The 11964-nt window shown below is 45.1% G+C and overlaps 9 non-coding genes across 9 annotated transcripts; all 9 read left to right on the top strand.

The window, feature by feature from the left end:
• Positions 1-773: 773 nt before the first annotated feature.
• LOC141225999 (U2 spliceosomal RNA) lies at positions 774-964 on the top strand. The gene has a single exon (XR_012293229.1). It is a non-coding gene; the product is annotated as a U2 spliceosomal RNA (small nuclear RNA).
• A 1120-nt stretch (positions 965-2084) lies between these two features.
• LOC141226026 (U2 spliceosomal RNA) lies at positions 2085-2275 on the top strand. The gene has a single exon (XR_012293256.1). It is a non-coding gene; the product is annotated as a U2 spliceosomal RNA (small nuclear RNA).
• Positions 2276-3395: 1120 nt separating this feature from the next.
• Positions 3396-3586, top strand: LOC141225988 (U2 spliceosomal RNA). The gene has a single exon (XR_012293218.1). It is a non-coding gene; the product is annotated as a U2 spliceosomal RNA (small nuclear RNA).
• Positions 3587-4707: 1121 nt separating this feature from the next.
• On the top strand, positions 4708-4898 carry LOC141226180 (U2 spliceosomal RNA). Its single transcript, XR_012293406.1, has one exon. It is a non-coding gene; the product is annotated as a U2 spliceosomal RNA (small nuclear RNA).
• A 1121-nt stretch (positions 4899-6019) lies between these two features.
• LOC141225975 (U2 spliceosomal RNA) lies at positions 6020-6210 on the top strand. Its single transcript, XR_012293206.1, has one exon. It is a non-coding gene; the product is annotated as a U2 spliceosomal RNA (small nuclear RNA).
• Positions 6211-7331: 1121 nt separating this feature from the next.
• Positions 7332-7522, top strand: LOC141225964 (U2 spliceosomal RNA). Its single transcript, XR_012293195.1, has one exon. It is a non-coding gene; the product is annotated as a U2 spliceosomal RNA (small nuclear RNA).
• Positions 7523-8642: 1120 nt separating this feature from the next.
• On the top strand, positions 8643-8833 carry LOC141225953 (U2 spliceosomal RNA). The gene has a single exon (XR_012293184.1). It is a non-coding gene; the product is annotated as a U2 spliceosomal RNA (small nuclear RNA).
• Positions 8834-9954: 1121 nt separating this feature from the next.
• On the top strand, positions 9955-10145 carry LOC141225942 (U2 spliceosomal RNA). Its single transcript, XR_012293173.1, has one exon. It is a non-coding gene; the product is annotated as a U2 spliceosomal RNA (small nuclear RNA).
• Positions 10146-11266: 1121 nt separating this feature from the next.
• LOC141225931 (U2 spliceosomal RNA) lies at positions 11267-11457 on the top strand. Its single transcript, XR_012293162.1, has one exon. It is a non-coding gene; the product is annotated as a U2 spliceosomal RNA (small nuclear RNA).
• The last annotated feature ends 507 nt before the right edge of the window (positions 11458-11964 follow it).

Genomic DNA, 11964 nt, shown 5'->3' with positions numbered 1-11964 from the left:
ATTGTTGCACACACACCATCTATTTAGCAAATGCCCTTGTTATCAACAGCAGCCTTTTAAACTCACCTGAGCTAACAGGTATGTGAGCTGGTTACTCTGCTGCGCTTAAAATTTCTTTTTTGGTTTGCTACAATGCCTTTTCTGAAACGTTGTCTCCCTCTGCTGGAACACTGACTTCTTTCATTTAATGCCTGCAGACTATAAAAGAGAAACCAACCCAAAAAGTTTGGTTGATTAGTCTGTGGCATTCTTTTAAACTGTTGCTTATGGCGGTCTCTGTGAGCTTCTCAGTGACATTCAGCCATCCAGGTATCCCGCCTGCAGTAGACGGAATGTGGCAATGGAACGCTGGCTGCGCGTGTCATAATAGGCTCTGAGCCTTTATATACCTGCGCACAGCAGCAGCCACCTTCAGTCTGCTGCTGGACAGCCAGCAGCAGCAGCAGCAGGAGAGGTAATTAATCAGCAACCCTCCTGCTAAGGGTAGACAGCTGCTCGTTCCACCCCCCCCCCGCCTTAATTGGTTCTCCTCCCTTCCAACGGTGTTGAGGCGGGTGGGAACAGCCGGGGGTTGAGGGTACTGTGCTAAAAGAGGTGGAGTTATGCAGATCTAAAACGCGTGGATTGCAGCAGCAGCAAGCCGAAAAGTGCAGGCATGTGAGGGATCTAGAGGTTGACAGCATGTCTTCTTAACGGGAGTCCAGGTGGCCATCTCCACAAATGGACTTTTCAGAATCCTTGGGTGGCACCGTAGTCGGAAACCAATTCTGGTTATCGCTTCTCGGCCTTTTGGCTAAGATCAAGTGTAGTATCTGTTCTTATCAGTTTAATATCTGATACGTCCCCTATCTGGGGACCATATATTAAATGGATTTTTAGAACAGGGAGATGGAAAAAGAGCTTGCTCTGTCCACTCCACGCATTGACCTGGTATTGCAGTATCTCCAGGACCGGTGCACCCCTTCTTTAATGCAGTTTCTAAAATCAGAAAGAATTGAATTCAATGCTTTTTGTTCATTTTGCTTGTTTGTCGGATTTTGGGATGGACTCTTTGGCTTTGCTTTTCTTCTCCTCATTGGATTTTTCATGTTAAAAGTTGCAGAAGCCAGATGACAAGCTCATTTTGGTTCAACTTCAGCAACTGTGCATTGCATTGCCATGTAATGTAATGTAATGCAATGCTATCTATCTAGCTCTCCCTCTATACTTCCTTTTGGATAAACAGACATATTAGGCAAGCATTTTGGAGCTTTCACCTAAATAACTACAGGTGGTGAGATAAGCTGCACAATATAATTGACCTTTCAGTATATTGTTGCACACACACCATCTATTTAGCAAATGCCCTTGTTATCAACAGCAGCCTTTTAAACTCACCTGAGCTAACAGGTATGTGAGCTGGTTACTCTGCTGCGCTTAAAATTTCTTTTTTGGTTTGCTACAATGCCTTTTCTGAAACGTTGTCTCCCTCTGCTGGAACACTGACTTCTTTCATTTAATGCCTGCAGACTATAAAAGAGAAACCAACCCAAAAAGTTTGGTTGATTAGTCTGTGGCATTCTTTTAAACTGTTGCTTATGGCGGTCTCTGTGAGCTTCTCAGTGACATTCAGCCATCCAGGTATCCCGCCTGCAGTAGACGGAATGTGGCAATGGAACGCTGGCTGCGCGTGTCATAATAGGCTCTGAGCCTTTATATACCTGCGCACAGCAGCAGCCACCTTCAGTCTGCTGCTGGACAGCCAGCAGCAGCAGCAGCAGGAGAGGTAATTAATCAGCAACCCTCCTGCTAAGGGTAGACAGCTGCTCGTTCCACCCCCCCCCCGCCTTAATTGGTTCTCCTCCCTTCCAACGGTGTTGAGGCGGGTGGGAACAGCCGGGGGTTGAGGGTACTGTGCTAAAAGAGGTGGAGTTATGCAGATCTAAAACGCGTGGATTGCAGCAGCAGCAAGCCGAAAAGTGCAGGCATGTGAGGGATCTAGAGGTTGACAGCATGTCTTCTTAACGGGAGTCCAGGTGGCCATCTCCACAAATGGACTTTTCAGAATCCTTGGGTGGCACCGTAGTCGGAAACCAATTCTGGTTATCGCTTCTCGGCCTTTTGGCTAAGATCAAGTGTAGTATCTGTTCTTATCAGTTTAATATCTGATACGTCCCCTATCTGGGGACCATAAATTAAATGGATTTTTAGAACAGGGAGATGGAAAAAGAGCTTGCTCTGTCCACTCCACGCATTGACCTGGTATTGCAGTATCTCCAGGACCGGTGCACCCCTTCTTTAATGCAGTTTCTAAAATCAGAAAGAATTGAATTCAATGCTTTTTGTTCATTTTGCTTGTTTGTCGGATTTTGGGATGGACTCTTTGGCTTTGCTTTTCTTCTCCTCATTGGATTTTTCATGTTAAAAGTTGCAGAAGCCAGATGACAAGCTCATTTTGGTTCAACTTCAGCAACTGTGCATTGCATTGCCATGTAATGTAATGTAATGCAATGCTATCTATCTAGCTCTCCCTCTATACTTCCTTTTGGATAAACAGACATATTAGGCAAGCATTTTGGAGCTTTCACCTAAATAACTACAGGTGGTGAGATAAGCTGCACAATATAATTGACCTTTCAGTATATTGTTGCACACACACCATCTATTTAGCAAATGCCCTTGTTATCAACAGCAGCCTTTTAAACTCACCTGAGCTAACAGGTATGTGAGCTGGTTACTCTGCTGCACTTAAAATTTCTTTTTTGGTTTGCTACAATGCCTTTTCTGAAACGTTGTCTCCCTCTGCTGGAACACTGACTTCTTTCATTTAATGCCTGCAGACTATAAAAGAGAAACCAACCCAAAAAGTTTGGTTGATTAGTCTGTGGCATTCTTTTAAACTGTTGCTTATGGCGGTCTCTGTGAGCTTCTCAGTGACATTCAGCCATCCAGGTATCCCGCCTGCAGTAGACGGAATGTGGCAATGGAACGCTGGCTGCGCGTGTCATAATAGGCTCTGAGCCTTTATATACCTGCGCACAGCAGCAGCCACCTTCAGTCTGCTGCTGGACAGCCAGCAGCAGCAGCAGCAGGAGAGGTAATTAATCAGCAACCCTCCTGCTAAGGGTAGACAGCTGCTCGTTCCACCCCCCCCCCGCCTTAATTGGTTCTCCTCCCTTCCAACGGTGTTGAGGCGGGTGGGAACAGCCGGGGGTTGAGGGTACTGTGCTAAAAGAGGTGGAGTTATGCAGATCTAAAACGCGTGGATTGCAGCAGCAGCAAGCCGAAAAGTGCAGGCATGTGAGGGATCTAGAGGTTGACAGCATGTCTTCTTAACGGGAGTCCAGGTGGCCATCTCCACAAATGGACTTTTCAGAATCCTTGGGTGGCACCGTAGTCGGAAACCAATTCTGGTTATCGCTTCTCGGCCTTTTGGCTAAGATCAAGTGTAGTATCTGTTCTTATCAGTTTAATATCTGATACGTCCCCTATCTGGGGACCATATATTAAATGGATTTTTAGAACAGGGAGATGGAAAAAGAGCTTGCTCTGTCCACTCCACGCATTGACCTGGTATTGCAGTATCTCCAGGACCGGTGCACCCCTTCTTTAATGCAGTTTCTAAAATCAGAAAGAATTGAATTCAATGCTTTTTGTTCATTTTGCTTGTTTGTCGGATTTTGGGATGGACTCTTTGGCTTTGCTTTTCTTCTCCTCATTGGATTTTTCATGTTAAAAGTTGCAGAAGCCAGATGACAAGCTCATTTTGGTTCAACTTCAGCAACTGTGCATTGCATTGCCATGTAATGTAATGTAATGCAATGCTATCTATCTAGCTCTCCCTCTATACTTCCTTTTGGATAAACAGACATATTAGGCAAGCATTTTGGAGCTTTCACCTAAATAACTACAGGTGGTGAGATAAGCTGCACAATATAATTGACCTTTCAGTATATTGTTGCACACACACCATCTATTTAGCAAATGCCCTTGTTATCAACAGCAGCCTTTTAAACTCACCTGAGCTAACAGGTATGTGAGCTGGTTACTCTGCTGCGCTTAAAATTTCTTTTTTGGTTTGCTACAATGCCTTTTCTGAAACGTTGTCTCCCTCTGCTGGAACACTGACTTCTTTCATTTAATGCCTGCAGACTATAAAAGAGAAACCAACCCAAAAAGTTTGGTTGATTAGTCTGTGGCATTCTTTTAAACTGTTGCTTATGGCGGTCTCTGTGAGCTTCTCAGTGACATTCAGCCATCCAGGTATCCCGCCTGCAGTAGACGGAATGTGGCAATGGAATGCTGGCTGCGCGTGTCATAATAGGCTCTGAGCCTTTATATACCTGCGCACAGCAGCAGCCACCTTCAGTCTGCTGCTGGACAGCCAGCAGCAGCAGCAGCAGGAGAGGTAATTAATCAGCAACCCTCCTGCTAAGGGTAGACAGCTGCTCGTTCCACCCCCCCCCCCGCCTTAATTGGTTCTCCTCCCTTCCAACGGTGTTGAGGCGGGTGGGAACAGCCGGGGGTTGAGGGTACTGTGCTAAAAGAGGTGGAGTTATGCAGATCTAAAACGCGTGGATTGCAGTAGCAGCAAGCCGAAAAGTGCAGGCATGTGAGGGATCTAGAGGTTGACAGCATGTCTTCTTAACGGGAGTCCAGGTGGCCATCTCCACAAATGGACTTTTCAGAATCCTTGGGTGGCACCGTAGTCGGAAACCAATTCTGGTTATCGCTTCTCGGCCTTTTGGCTAAGATCAAGTGTAGTATCTGTTCTTATCAGTTTAATATCTGATACGTCCCCTATCTGGGGACCATATATTAAATGGATTTTTAGAACAGGGAGATGGAAAAAGAGCTTTCTCTGTCCACTCCACGCATTGACCTGGTATTGCAGTATCTCCAGGACCGGTGCACCCCTTCTTTAATGCAGTTTCTAAAATCAGAAAGAATTGAATTCAATGCTTTTTGTTCATTTTGCTTGTTTGTCGGATTTTGGGATGGACTCTTTGGCTTTGCTTTTCTTCTCCTCATTGGATTTTTCATGTTAAAAGTTGCAGAAGCCAGATGACAAGCTCATTTTGGTTCAACTTCAGCAACTGTGCATTGCATTGCCATGTAATGTAATGTAATGCAATGCTATCTATCTAGCTCTCCCTCTATACTTCCTTTTGGATAAACAGACATATTAGGCAAGCATTTTGGAGCTTTCACCTAAATAACTACAGGTGGTGAGATAAGCTGCACAATATAATTGACCTTTCAGTATATTGTTGCACACACACCATCTATTTAGCAAATGCCCTTGTTATCAACAGCAGCCTTTTAAACTCACCTGAGCTAACAGGTATGTGAGCTGGTTACTCTGCTGCGCTTAAAATTTCTTTTTTGGTTTGCTACAATGCCTTTTCTGAAACGTTGTCTCCCTCTGCTGGAACACTGACTTCTTTCATTTAATGCCTGCAGACTATAAAAGAGAAACCAACCCAAAAAGTTTGGTTGATTAGTCTGTGGCATTCTTTTAAACTGTTGCTTATGGCGGTCTCTGTGAGCTTCTCAGTGACATTCAGCCATCCAGGTATCCCGCCTGCAGTAGACGGAATGTGGCAATGGAACGCTGGCTGCGCGTGTCATAATAGGCTCTGAGCCTTTATATACCTGTGCACAGCAGCAGCCACCTTCAGTCTGCTGCTGGACAGCCAGCAGCAGCAGCAGCAGGAGAGGTAATTAATCAGCAACCCTCCTGCTAAGGGTAGACAGCTGCTCGTTCCACCCCCCCCCCCGCCTTAATTGGTTCTCCTCCCTTCCAACGGTGTTGAGGCGGGTGGGAACAGCCGGGGGTTGAGGGTACTGTGCTAAAAGAGGTGGAGTTATGCAGATCTAAAACGCGTGGATTGCAGCAGCAGCAAGCCGAAAAGTGCAGGCATGTGAGGGATCTAGAGGTTGACAGCATGTCTTCTTAACGGGAGTCCAGGTGGCCATCTCCACAAATGGACTTTTCAGAATCCTTGGGTGGCACCGTAGTCGGAAACCAATTCTGGTTATCGCTTCTCGGCCTTTTGGCTAAGATCAAGTGTAGTATCTGTTCTTATCAGTTTAATATCTGATACGTCCCCTATCTGGGGACCATATATTAAATGGATTTTTAGAACAGGGAGATGGAAAAAGAGCTTGCTCTGTCCACTCCACGCATTGACCTGGTATTGCAGTATCTCCAGGACCGGTGCACCCCTTCTTTAATGCAGTTTCTAAAATCAGAAAGAATTGAATTCAATGCTTTTTGTTCATTTTGCTTGTTTGTCGGATTTTGGGATGGACTCTTTGGCTTTGCTTTTCTTCTCCTCATTGGATTTTTCATGTTAAAAGTTGCAGAAGCCAGATGACAAGCTCATTTTTGTTCAACTTCAGCAACTGTGCATTGCATTGCCATGTAATGTAATGTAATGCAATGCTATCTATCTAGCTCTCCCTCTATACTTCCTTTTGGATAAACAGACATATTAGGCAAGCATTTTGGAGCTTTCACCTAAATAACTACAGGTGGTGAGATAAGCTGCACAATATAATTGACCTTTCAGTATATTGTTGCACACACACCATCTATTTAGCAAATGCCCTTGTTATCAACAGCAGCCTTTTAAACTCACCTGATCTAACAGGTATGTGAGCTGGTTACTCTGCTGCGCTTAAAATTTCTTTTTTGGTTTGCTACAATGCCTTTTCTGAAACGTTGTCTCCCTCTGCTGGAACACTGACTTCTTTCATTTAATGCCTGCAGACTATAAAAGAGAAACCAACCCAAAAAGTTTGGTTGATTAGTCTGTGGCATTCTTTTAAACTGTTGCTTATGGCGGTCTCTGTGAGCTTCTCAGTGACATTCAGCCATCCAGGTATCCCGCCTGCAGTAGACGGAATGTGGCAATGGAACGCTGGCTGCGCGTGTCATAATAGGCTCTGAGCCTTTATATACCTGCGCACAGCAGCAGCCACCTTCAGTCTGCTGCTGGACAGCCAGCAGCAGCAGCAGCAGGAGAGGTAATTAATCAGCAACCCTCCTGCTAAGGGTAGACAGCTGCTCGTTCCACCCCCCCCCCCGCCTTAATTGGTTCTCCTCCCTTCCAACGGTGTTGAGGCGGGTGGGAACAGCCGGGGGTTGAGGGTACTGTGCTAAAAGAGGTGGAGTTATGCAGATCTAAAACGCGTGGATTGCAGCAGCAGCAAGCCGAAAAGTGCAGGCATGTGAGGGATCTAGAGGTTGACAGCATGTCTTCTTAACGGGAGTCCAGGTGGCCATCTCCACAAATGGACTTTTCAGAATCCTTGGGTGGCACCGTAGTCGGAAACCAATTCTGGTTATCGCTTCTCGGCCTTTTGGCTAAGATCAAGTGTAGTATCTGTTCTTATCAGTTTAATATCTGATACGTCCCCTATCTGGGGACCATATATTAAATGGATTTTTAGAACAGGGAGATGGAAAAAGAGCTTGCTCTGTCCACTCCACGCATTGACCTGGTATTGCAGTATCTCCAGGACCGGTGCACCCCTTCTTTAATGCAGTTTCTAAAATCAGAAAGAATTGAATTCAATGCTTTTTGTTCATTTTGCTTGTTTGTCGGATTTTGGGATGGACTCTTTGGCTTTGCTTTTCTTCTCCTCATTGGATTTTTCATGTTAAAAGTTGCAGAAGCCAGATGACAAGCTCATTTTGGTTCAACTTCAGCAACTGTGCATTGCATTGCCATGTAATGTAATGTAATGCAATGCTATCTATCTAGCTCTCCCTCTATACTTCCTTTTGGATAAACAGACATATTAGGCAAGCATTTTGGAGCTTTCACCTAAATAACTACAGGTGGTGAGATAAGCTGCACAATATAATTGACCTTTCAGTATATTGTTGCACACACACCATCTATTTAGCAAATGCCCTTGTTATCAACAGCAGCCTTTTAAACTCACCTGAGCTAACAGGTATGTGAGCTGGTTACTCTGCTGCGCTTAAAATTTCTTTTTTGGTTTGCTACAATGCCTTTTCTGAAACGTTGTCTCCCTCTGCTGGAACACTGACTTCTTTCATTTAATGCCTGCAGACTATAAAAGAGAAACCAACCCAAAAAGTTTGGTTGATTAGTCTGTGGCATTCTTTTAAACTGTTGCTTATGGCGGTCTCTGTGAGCTTCTCAGTGACATTCAGCCATCCAGGTATCCCGCCTGCAGTAGACGGAATGTGGCAATGGAACGCTGGCTGCGCGTGTCATAATAGGCTCTGAGCCTTTATATACCTGCGCACAGCAGCAGCCACCTTCAGTCTGCTGCTGGACAGCCAGCAGCAGCAGCAGCAGGAGAGGTAATTAATCAGCAACCCTCCTGCTAAGGGTAGACAGCTGCTCGTTCCACCCCCCCCCCGCCTTAATTGGTTCTCCTCCCTTCCAACGGTGTTGAGGCGGGTGGGAACAGCCGGGGGTTGAGGGTACTGTGCTAAAAGAGGTGGAGTTATGCAGATCTAAAACGCGTGGATTGCAGCAGCAGCAAGCCGAAAAGTGCAGGCATGTGAGGGATCTAGAGGTTGACAGCATGTCTTCTTAACGGGAATCCAGGTGGCCATCTCCACAAATGGACTTTTCAGAATCCTTGGGTGGCACCGTAGTCGGAAGCCAATTCTGGTTATCGCTTCTCGGCCTTTTGGCTAAGATCAAGTGTAGTATCTGTTCTTATCAGTTTAATATCTGATACGTCCCCTATCTGGGGACCATATATTAAATGGATTTTTAGAACAGGGAGATGGAAAAAGAGCTTGCTCTGTCCACTCCACGCATTGACCTGGTATTGCAGTATCTCCAGGACCGGTGCACCCCTTCTTTAATGCAGTTTCTAAAATCAGAAAGAATTGAATTCAATGCTTTTTGTTCATTTTGCTTGTTTGTCGGATTTTGGGATGGACTCTTTGGCTTTGCTTTTCTTCTCCTCATTGGATTTTTCATGTTAAAAGTTGCAGAAGCCAGATGACAAGCTCATTTTGGTTCAACTTCAGCAACTGTGCATTGCATTGCCATGTAATGTAATGTAATGCAATGCTATCTATCTAGCTCTCCCTCTATACTTCCTTTTGGATAAACAGACATATTAGGCAAGCATTTTGGAGCTTTCACCTAAATAACTACAGGTGGTGAGATAAGCTGCACAATATAATTGACCTTTCAGTATATTGTTGCACACACACCATCTATTTAGCAAATGCCCTTGTTATCAACAGCAGCCTTTTAAACTCACCTGAGCTAACAGGTATGTGAGCTGGTTACTCTGCTGCGCTTAAAATTTCTTTTTTGGTTTGCTACAATGCCTTTTCTGAAACGTTGTCTCCCTCTGCTGGAACACTGACTTCTTTCATTTAATGCCTGCAGACTATAAAAGAGAAACCAACCCAAAAAGTTTGGTTGATTAGTCTGTGGCATTCTTTTAAACTGTTGCTTATGGCGGTCTCTGTGAGCTTCTCAGTGACATTCAGCCATCCAGGTATCCCGCCTGCAGTAGACGGAATGTGGCAATGGAACGCTGGCTGCGCGTGTCATAATAGGCTCTGAGCCTTTATATACCTGCGCACAGCAGCAGCCACCTTCAGTCTGCTGCTGGACAGCCAGCAGCAGCAGCAGCAGGAGAGGTAATTAATCAGCAACCCTCCTGCTAAGGGTAGACAGCTGCTCGTTCCACCCCCCCCCCCGCCTTAATTGGTTCTCCTCCCTTCCAACGGTGTTGAGGCGGGTGGGAACAGCCGGGGGTTGAGGGTACTGTGCTAAAAGAGGTGGAGTTATGCAGATCTAAAACGCGTGGATTGCAGCAGCAGCAAGCCGAAAAGTGCAGGCATGTGAGGGATCTAGAGGTTGACAGCATGTCTTCTTAACGGGAGTCCAGGTGGCCATCTCCACAAATGGACTTTTCAGAATCCTTGGGTGGCACCGTAGTCGGAAACCAATTCTGGTTATCGCTTCTCGGCCTTTTGGCTAAGATCAAGTGTAGTATCTGTTCTTATCAGTTTAATATCTGATACGTCCCCTATCTGGGGACCATATATTAAATGGATTTTTAGAACAGGGAGATGGAAAAAGAGCTTGCTCTGTCCACTCCACGCATTGACCTGGTATTGCAGTATCTCCAGGACCGGTGCACCCCTTCTTTAATGCAGTTTCTAAAATCAGAAAGAATTGAATTCAATGCTTTTTGTTCATTTTGCTTGTTTGTCGGATTTTGGGATGGACTCTTTGGCTTTGCTTTTCTTCTCCTCATTGGATTTTTCATGTTAAAAGTTGCAGAAGCCAGATGACAAGCTCATTTTGGTTCAACTTCAGCAACTGTGCATTGCATTGCCATGTAATGTAATGTAATGCAATGCTATCTATCTAGCTCTCCCTCTATACTTCCTTTTGGATAAACAGACATATTAGGCAAGCATTTTGGAGCTTTCACCTAAATAACTACAGGTGGTGAGATAAGCTGCACAATATAATTGACCTTTCAGTATATTGTTGCACACACACCATCTATTTAGCAAATGCCCTTGTTATCAACAGCAGCCTTTTAAACTCACCTGAGCTAACAGGTATGTGAGCTGGTTACTCTGCTGCACTTAAAATTTCTTTTTTGGTTTGCTACAATGCCTTTTCTGAAACGTTGTCTCCCTCTGCTGGAACACTGACTTCTTTCATTTAATGCCTGCAGACTATAAAAGAGAAACCAACCCAAAAAGTTTGGTTGATTAGTCTGTGGCATTCTTTTAAACTGTTGCTTATGGCGGTCTCTGTGAGCTTCTCAGTGACATTCAGCCATCCAGGTATCCCGCCTGCAGTAGACGGAATGTGGCAATGGAACGCTGGCTGCGCGTGTCATAATAGGCTCTGAGCCTTTATATACCTGCGCACAGCAGCAGCCACCTTCAGTCTGCTGCTGGACAGCCAGCAGCAGCAGCAGCAGGAGAGGTAATTAATCAGCAACCCTCCTGCTAAGGGTAGACAGCTGCTCGTTCCACCCCCCCCCCCGCCTTAATTGGTTCTCCTCCCTTCCAACGGTGTTGAGGCGGGTGGGAACAGCCGGGGGTTGAGGGTACTGTGCTAAAAGAGGTGGAGTTATGCAGATCTAAAACGCGTGGATTGCAGCAGCAGCAAGCCGAAAAGTGCAGGCATGTGAGGGATCTAGAGGTTGACAGCATGTCTTCTTAACGGGAGTCCAGGTGGCCATCTCCACAAATGGACTTTTCAGAATCCTTGGGTGGCACCGTAGTCGGAAACCAATTCTGGTTATCGCTTCTCGGCCTTTTGGCTAAGATCAAGTGTAGTATCTGTTCTTATCAGTTTAATATCTGATACGTCCCCTATCTGGGGACCATATATTAAATGGATTTTTAGAACAGGGAGATGGAAAAAGAGCTTGCTCTGTCCACTCCACGCATTGACCTGGTATTGCAGTATCTCCAGGACCGGTGCACCCCTTCTTTAATGCAGTTTCTAAAATCAGAAAGAATTGAATTCAATGCTTTTTGTTCATTTTGCTTGTTTGTCGGATTTTGGGATGGACTCTTTGGCTTTGCTTTTCTTCTCCTCATTGGATTTTTCATGTTAAAAGTTGCAGAAGCCAGATGACAAGCTCATTTTGGTTCAACTTCAGCAACTGTGCATTGCATTGCCATGTAATGTAATGTAATGCAATGCTATCTATCTAGCTCTCCCTCTATACTTCCTTTTGGATAAACAGACATATTAGGCAAGCATTTTGGAGCTTTCACCTAAATAACTACAGGTGGTGAGATAAGCTGCACAATATAATTGACCTTTCAGTATATTGTTGCACACACACCATCTATTTAGCAAATGCCCTTGTTATCAACAGCAGCCTTTTAAACTCACCTGAGCTAACAGGTATGTGAGCTGGTTACTCTGCTGCGCTTAAAATTTCTTTTTTGGTTTGCTACAATGCCTTTTCTGAAACGTTGTCTCCCTC

The sequence above is a fragment of the Phyllobates terribilis genome, unplaced genomic scaffold (assembly GCF_046119375.1).
Source record: "Phyllobates terribilis strain yellow unplaced genomic scaffold, ASM4611937v1 Scaffold_414__1_contigs__length_1644244, whole genome shotgun sequence".
Classification (NCBI taxonomy): domain Eukaryota; kingdom Metazoa; phylum Chordata; class Amphibia; order Anura; family Dendrobatidae; genus Phyllobates; species Phyllobates terribilis.
The sequence above is the reverse complement of the archived record's forward strand: the minus strand, read 5'-3'. Positions and strand labels throughout refer to the sequence as shown.